This window comes from Chiloscyllium plagiosum, chromosome 18 (genome assembly GCF_004010195.1).
Source record: "Chiloscyllium plagiosum isolate BGI_BamShark_2017 chromosome 18, ASM401019v2, whole genome shotgun sequence".
Lineage (NCBI taxonomy): Eukaryota > Metazoa > Chordata > Chondrichthyes > Orectolobiformes > Hemiscylliidae > Chiloscyllium > Chiloscyllium plagiosum.
Window position 1 is genome coordinate 24,285,473 of NC_057727.1, and position 8,807 is coordinate 24,294,279.

Here is an 8,807-nt window from a genome sequence, read left to right on the forward strand (position 1 = left end):
GAAACAACCAAGGGGCAAATAAGGAAGAGGGAATATATTTTATACCTATTACCGGAGAAAAGGTACTAGGAAAACTAATAAAGCTGAAAGCCAATGAGTCCCCTAGATCTGATGAGATGCATCCTAGGATATTAACACAAGCAGCAACAGAAATAGTGGACTCACTAGTAGTAATCTTTTGAAGAATCCTTAGATTCTGAAAACATACTGGAGGATTGGAAAACTACCAACAGCCTTAATTCAAAAACAGGTAACTAAAGACCAGTTAGCTTAATATGTTATTGTATTAGGAAAATGATAGAAGCCTTTTATAAAGGATGTAATAGTGTTTGGAAGTACCTAATATATCAAGAATCATCATGGCTTCATAAAGGGAAAATCAATGCCTGACAAATTTATTAGAATTCTTTGAAGACAAACCAGCAGGACCAGAAGGCATAATCTCAAAGTAAGGGATCACCCAGTCATAACAAGAATAAAAAGGAATGTCTTCTCAGGAGATAGTGAATCTATGGAATTCTTCACCACCATAGAAAGCTGTTGAGGCTGGGTTAAATATCTTCAAAGCTGAGATGGACAGATTTTTAAATCAATCCAGGGTTATGGGGATTTGGCAGGAATGTGGAGTTGACAACTGTCACATCAGCCATCATCTCACTGAATAGCACAGCAAACTCAATGAGCTAAATCATCCTCTCGTGCACCTGGATCTATATCACAGTCAAAGAGAGCAGTTAACAGAGTATCCTAACCTTTATTAGCAGAGGCAGAGAGTATGGAAACTAGGTTAAGCTAAACTTTAATAAGACAGCAGTTCAGCCTCCGCTTAAGAACTACATCTACTTCCGGGCAAGACATTTCAAAGAATCTTTCCAGGAATGAGAAATTTCAGCTGTGAAGGCAGATTGGTTAGGACTGTTTTCCTTGAAACAACTCACTGGCTTGATTCCCTCTCCCTTGTAAGCAAAGGAATTAGGTGATCTGACAGGCATTTTGCACACTATTCAAACAATGGGGAACCTTGATCAATTCAGAAGCATGATGGTATTAGAGACCAGCATCGGGCCTTCCATGGGATTCAGGACCGAGTGATAGAAGTTCCATTCGTCAAGAGAAGCATGTCAATCATAGAACATTACAGCACAGAACGGGTCCTTTGGTCCTCAATGTTGCACTGACCTGGGAATTTATCTAAGCCCATCCCCCTATACTATCCCATCATCATCCAGATGCTTATCCAAGGATTGTTTAAATCTCCCTAACGTGGCTGTGTTAACTACATTGGCAGGCAGGGCATTCCACACCCTTACCACTCTGAGTAAAGAACCTGCCTCTGACATCTGTCTGTACAAGCTGGCATCACCATCCTAGGAAAAAGACTTTCACTGTCTACCCTATCTAATCCTCTGATTATCTTGGATGTCTTGATCAAATACCCTCTTAGCCTTCTTCTTTCAATGAGAACAGACACAAGTCTCTCAGCCTTTCCTTATAAGACCTTCCCCTCAAAACAGTCAACTTCCTGGTAAATCTCCTCTGTAACTTTTCCAATGCTTCCACATCCTTCCTGTAATGGGGAGATCAGAACTGTACATAATATTCCAAGTGCAGCCGCACTAACGTTTTGTATAGCTGCATCATGACATTACGGCTCTGGAACTCAATCCCTCTACCAATAAAACCTAACACACTGTATGCCTTCTTAACAGCACTATCAACCTGGGTGGCAACTTTCAGGGATCCATGTACATGGACTCCAAGATCTCTCTGCACATCCACACTACCAAGAATCTTTCCATTGACCCAGTACTTTGCCTTCCTGTTATTCTTCCCTGAACTCCCTTTGCCACCTCTCTGTCCAATTCTGCAGTTTATCCAAGTCCCCCTGCAACATTTTTCCACACTGTCCACTATTCCGACTTTAGTGTCATCTGCAAACTTACTAATCCATCCACCTATGCCTGTGTCTAAGTCATTTATGAAAATGACACACAGCAGTGGTCCCAAAACAGATCCTTGTGGCACACCGGACTCCAAGCTGAATATTTTCCATCAACCACCACTCGCAGCCTTCTTACAGAAAGCCAGTTTCTAATCCAAACTGCTAAATCACCTTCAGTCCCATACTTCTGCATTTTCTCCAACAGCCTACCATGTGGAACGTTATCAACTGAAGTCTATGTACACCATGTCAACTGCCCTACCCTCATCCACCTGCTTAGACACCTCAAAAAACTCTGGTTTGAGAGATATGACCTACCCTTGACGAAACCATGTTGACTATCTGCAATCAAATTGTTGCTTGCGAGATTATCATAAATCTTATCTCTCACATTCCTTTCCAAAACTTTTCCTAGAACAGATGTAAGGCTCACTGGTCTATAATTACCTGTGTCATCTCCATTCCCCTTCTTGAACAAGGGCACAACACATGCAATCCTCTGGTCCTCTGGTACTAAACCTGTAGACAATAACGACTCAAAGATCAAGCCCAATGGCTCCAATATCTCCCCCCACTAGCTTCCCATAGAATCCTCAGATAAATCCCATCTGGCCCAGGGGACTGGTCTACTTTCACTCCTTCTAGAATTGATGACATCTCTTCCTTACTAACTTCGATCCTTTCTAGTCTAATATCTCGTATCTCATTCTTCTCCTCTACAATATTCTCCTTTTCCTGAGTGAAAACTGATGAGAAATATTCATTTAGCACCTCTCCGATCTCCACAGGGTCCACACACAACTTCCCACTTCTGTCTTTGACTGGCCCTAAACCTAGGAGACAGTGAGGTCTGCAGATGCCAGAGATCAGAGTTGAGGGTGTGTTGCTGGAAAAGATCAGGAAGCATTCTAAGAGCAGGAAAATCGACATTTCAGGCCAGAGCCCTTCATCAGGAATGAGGCTGGGAGCCTCTGGTGTGGAGAGATAAATGGGAGGGGGTGGGCCCGGTCCTCACTTTTCACCTCACCAACCTCCACAGCAACAAGTACAGAAGACCCCTGGTCCTCACCTTTGACCCCAACAACCTCCATGTAAATCACACTATCCACCGACATTTGCACAATCTACAAATGGACCCCAGCACCCTCCCCACCTCTATCTGCTTTCCGCAAAGACTGTTCCCTCCACAACAGGTCCATGTCCCCTAACAAGCCACCCTCCCCTCCTGGCACCTTCCCCTGCCACCGCAGGAATTGCAAAACCTGCACCCACACCTCCCCCCTCACCTCTGTCCAAGGCCCTAAAGGAGCCTTCCACATCCATCAGAGTTTCACCTGCACGTCCACACGTCATTTATTGTATCCATCACACCTGATGCGGTCTCCTCTACATTGGGGAAACTGGACACCTTCTCACAGAGCACTTTAGAGAACATCTCGGAGACACTCGCACCAATCAACCCCACCATCCCTTGGCCGAACATTTCAACTTCCCCTCCCAATCTACCGAGGACATGCAGGTCCTAGGCCTCCTCCATCGCCACTCCTTCACCAACCGACACCTAGAGGAAGAATGCCTTATCTTCTGCCTCAGGACTCTTCAACCCCATGGCATCTATGTGGACTTCACCAGTTTCCTCATTTCCCCTCACCCCACCTTATCATTGTTCCAACCTTCCAGCTCATGACCTGTCCCACCTGTCAACCTTCCTTCCCACTATCCAATTCTCTCCAGCCTATCACCTTTACCACCATCACCATCCACCTATTGTACACTCAGCTACCTTCTCCCCAGCCCCCTCATTTATCTCTCCACCCCCAAGGCTCCCCGTCTCATTCCTGATAAAGGGCTCCAGCCTGAAACATCAATTTTCCTGCTCCTCGGTCGCTGCCTGACCTGCCGTGCTTTTCCAGCAACTCACTCTCAACTCTTGGCCCAATCATCCTTTTATTTCTCATATACTTATAGAATCAGAGGGGTATTGGCAAAACGGTAGGTGCTGACTTTCAGTGCCCCTCCTCCTCCTGAGTCCTATAATCTTAGCAAGAGACCCAGACAAGGGAGATAACAATCTCTTGCCGCACAGCACCTGGAAGTGAGGAAAGCTGTGCGACTTTTATTTAACCCTGATACACCAGTAATAATTTTTTTTTTAACCATGCTCAAATTGCTTGATTGTTTATTCAATTTTGAACAAGGCATATGTTAGTAATAATGGGAATACAGTTCACGTTCATATATTTCTGTACAATACTATTTCTCTTCCCCATGCATTGAAATCCCTCCACTCTGCTGATTGATGTTTTAACAATTTTACATGCAGGTAATAGAGTATCATTTGGTTAATAAGTCTTATATACAATTTTCAAGTTTCCTACATTTGTCACATCATATGTACAGTAATAATAAGTGTCAAATGGCTCATTAATAAGCCATCCTTCAACTTAATTGGGTGAGATTTTGCTGCCATCAGGAGACTAACACAATACTTTGACTGAAATTAAGTGGGCCTGATCACTATGATTCCTGCAATGATGGGCCAGCTCAAGGAATCACACAAACAATTTGGAAGCAAGGTAAGGGTTAGGCACAGCTGCATGTCCTCATCTCTAATAAGTAGATGGTGGTGGTCATAATTGGGTAGTCATTGCAGAGACCATGGCTAACGACTATAACTATGAACCTACTTTCTGAGATCTCACATGCCTCTCATTCCATAATGATGTACATTGGCAGATAACACATTTGATGTCAATGGAGGCCAATAACTTTTAAGTTAGGAGTATAGAAACAAGCAATTTGAGCCTGCTCCACCATTTTTGATCATCTCCTCCATGCCATTTTCCTCCACTATCTCCACTCTCTTAATGGAATTAGTCTCCAGAAACTATTGATTTTGTCTTGAGGCTGCTCAATGACTAAATTTCCATAGCCTGCTGCAGTACAGAATTTCAAAGATTCACCACTTTACGAGTGAAAAACTTCCTTCTCATCCTAATCATAAATGGCCTGCTTCTTATCCTGAATCACCAACCATGGGATATATTTTGTCTACATCCACCCTGTCAAGCCTTGTAAGAACTTTGTCAGTTTCAGTGAGATCACCTCTCATTCTTTGAAACTCTAGAGAATGCAGACATAGTTTCTTCAATTTAAGACAGATTTAGAGAATTTTTTCAACCAAGGTAGTTAATGTAGAATTCTTTAGCACAGGGTGATATGAAGGCTCACCCATAGTTGAGGCTGAGATTGCCAGATTTTTTGATCCGTAATGAAATGAAGGGTAATAGGAGAAAAGCAGGGAAGTCGTTGAAGATCAGCAGATCATCCATGATCTCACTGAATGGCAGAGCAGACACAATGGACCAAATGGTCCACTGTGTCTCCTACTTTTTATGGTCTTATTCTTTTCCAAAACACTTTTGACACTACTTCCAAACTGATCCAAACTCTCACTGCATTTTTCTGTGGAAAAAATAAATAAATATGAAACCAGGAAGCCTCCCTATAAATGTCTCCACACTAATGGGCACCTCTGGCAATGGTCCTCGACAGTGATTCACGGAAATCAAATTTACCTTCAATAACATCCCTTTGATTCTGAGACCCAAGTAAAGAATTTGTATCTCTAACAGGGAACAACTTTAATTTTACCAGACTTGCCACTCCATTACAAAACCAATTGAGGGTAACCTGTCATTTACTATTTCACTTCTCTAACTTTAACCCCTTTAAATGTTGACCAGCCTTTGAATTGTACTAATTTAGTGGTGTTTACAAGTTTGTCAAACCCATGTTTTTTAAATTTATCTTGCATGTAACACATGAATTCCTGAAATTAAGAAGTTATATTTCTACAACATATGAATCCTACAATTTGATATTTGTAACAAATTTCAGTACAGACCTCAACTTTATTCTTGAGCCTTTCTGCTTTCAGACATCCAAGAACTACCATTTGTTAGGCAGTGGTGATAGATTGTAAAGACCAAATAGAGCAAGCCACTGATGACGAAGAAACACCATCAATCAGAACTCACATGTGCAGCCATCATTTGAGGCACTAGTATTGCACGTACTTAAGACACTAGCATAGAAATTGTATGCACATATGATGACATATTGGGCATGACTAAATTGCACAAAGATAGACACAAAAGAATTCTATATGTGCCACCACCTCAACGTGAGTGTGTATGTAGGTTACTTTCCATAAAACTAAGAGGATATCGATTGGATAGTATCCAGAAAAAGCTGATGAACATATATGCAGAAATGCTTTGTGTGTTAACAGACATGATAGATTGCCTACTGTTACTGTCAGATAGCATGGAGGAGCTTGGCTCCAACTTGACCCATTGTACAGAGCTTGGAATATATCTTTTCAGCATTGAATTTGTAGCTAACTTCATGAGAACATGTGCACACCAGAGCATGGTGTGTCTGCATCATAACACCTAGAGCATAACAGAAGCAAGTTTGAGTGCTGCAGTAGAAATTCAAACAGAGATCATGAAATTTCAACTTGTTGCCAACCATGCTCAAATTGCTGCAATCACAGCTGTGAATATTAGTGCAAAAAGGATCTTTCAATGTAGTGAGCTCTGCTCCAACTGATCAGAGGCATTTCCAAAGGGAGTGACATTGGCGCCATTCTGCAAAGTTCTGTTGTCCTTGTTCAGGATGTCAGCATATGCCCTCCCACCAGTGTCCCCACGGTTGTCTGTCAAACTGCCCACCCAGACTGCTGTTCACAATGCAGATGGTATGGTATGGTCAAAAGCCCAACCTTAAGGCCTGAACTGCTCAAGGGCATCTTTCCCAAAAGGGAGTATGCAGCCCTCCAACAATCATGATGTAGCCAGTGGGACATCACTGCAGAGGATTGAACAGGGAAAGACACCAAAAGAATGTACAAGAGTGATTTATTGCTGACCGTAATACATCCCTATCAAACATTCACTCAGGTTCATCAGCTCTCCCAATTTTTTGACAACTCCCAGGTGTTAGTGAGGCGGATGTAAGAGAGTCTTTGACATTCATGAATCCAACATCTCAAGTCAATGCTGGTTATTCTGCCTGGTTTTTGATCTTACAAAGCTCTTTTATAGCAGTCTAATAGAACTGAGAAAATTGCTGGACCAATTCAAAGGGCAAGGCACGAAGCATCCCTGTGTACATGCCCATCAGCATTTTCTGCATATTATCCAATGGATATCATCCTCTTAGTTTTATGGAGTGGGTATCATGTAGGCCAGATCAAGAGTACTAAGGATTGGTTTTCTTCCCAAAGGATTATTAGCAAACTAGATGGATTTCATAGAAGTATAGTGATTGTGACTGCCATTACTAATGCTAATTTTTTTTATAAATTCAGGTTTGATTGATTAATTTTAAGTTCCTCCATTAGGGCTGTTGTGGAGCAGTAATTGTGACCCTATCTGAGTCAGGGGGCCTGGGTTCATATTCCATTTGCTCCAGATGTGTAAAAACACCTCCTGAACAACTTGATTAGAAACAAATCTAAATTCCTCCATTGTCACAGCAGGACATAGAACTGACATTTCTGGGTCATTGGTCCAGGTCTCTTAATCACTAACCCAGTAATAATATAACCACTATTTTTCTGTTCCCTTTCTCTCATACTTTAAGGTACTTCATTAAATCTGTCTTTGACAGAGCTTTATATCATCTTCTTTTGTTTGAGGTTAACTTGTGTCTGATTATGTTTACATGAAATGCCTTTGGACATATTACTCCATGAAAAAATACAATCTAAATGCCCATTATTGTTGTTATGGGGGTGATACCAGAGACGCATTAAATAAATTTAAAATGTGTAGAATTGGAATTCATAGGCATTCAGCTCTGTTCCAGTATATCTTTGAACTTCTAGCTTTCAGTGTAGAAAATACAGAAAACTCAATGGAGAATAATGCAACCATCTCAGGTAATCCACATAAACAGACATGTAGTTCATAAAGTCAGATTCCTTATGTGCTGCACAGCTACACTGATTTGCATTCTGCATTATGGAGTAATTTGCCTTAAAATGCAATACAGGTCTTCCTGTTAAGAGAGCTAATTACATATTAAGTGGACAGTACGAATCTTGAGAATACACTATTCAATACATTAAAATGCCATCAGTAGGGCATGTACATGAATAACTAAATCTACCTTTAACAATAAGACTCAAGTAAAGGATGTTAACTAATTACACAGTATGACACTGTCATCAAAAGGACACTCCTGATAATTTTCCTATTTAAATATCTTAACTTCACAGGTGTTTCAACAATCGTCTCTAAAATGTCTACGTTCATAATAGAAATTAGTTGGAAGCCTGCCATTATGTAATGACACTTTGATGCAGGGTGAGGGAGGAGGCTAAGTCCTACTTTATTCTGAATCCCAAAAGTACAGTATATTTTACAAACTATCAATGTCATATTTTAAAGAAAGAGCAGGAACTCATAGCTTTGAAATGCAGACTGAATCATGTCAATGGCTCTGATACAACGACGTCTTGTCTTTAAACCTCAGGTCGCCTACACAAACTACGGGAATTGAGCTTTAAATTAGCTCTAATATTTCTCCGTCTAAACCTCGCAAGTGCTAACCAACAAATTAACAGTAGAATTAAAGAGGGACGTTGGCAAGGGTGGAATCTGGGCTCAATTCCATATGGGTCTGATGGAAACTACAACTCCCAGCAGACAACACGCCTAACGATTTGACTAAATTTGGAAATAAACACAAATGTAACGTGCTCTGGACGCACAATAAAACCATATCCGTACGAATCGGTTTACACTTCTCCCTCAAAGTATTTGCGGAGATAGGTCACATTATAAGAACCAAA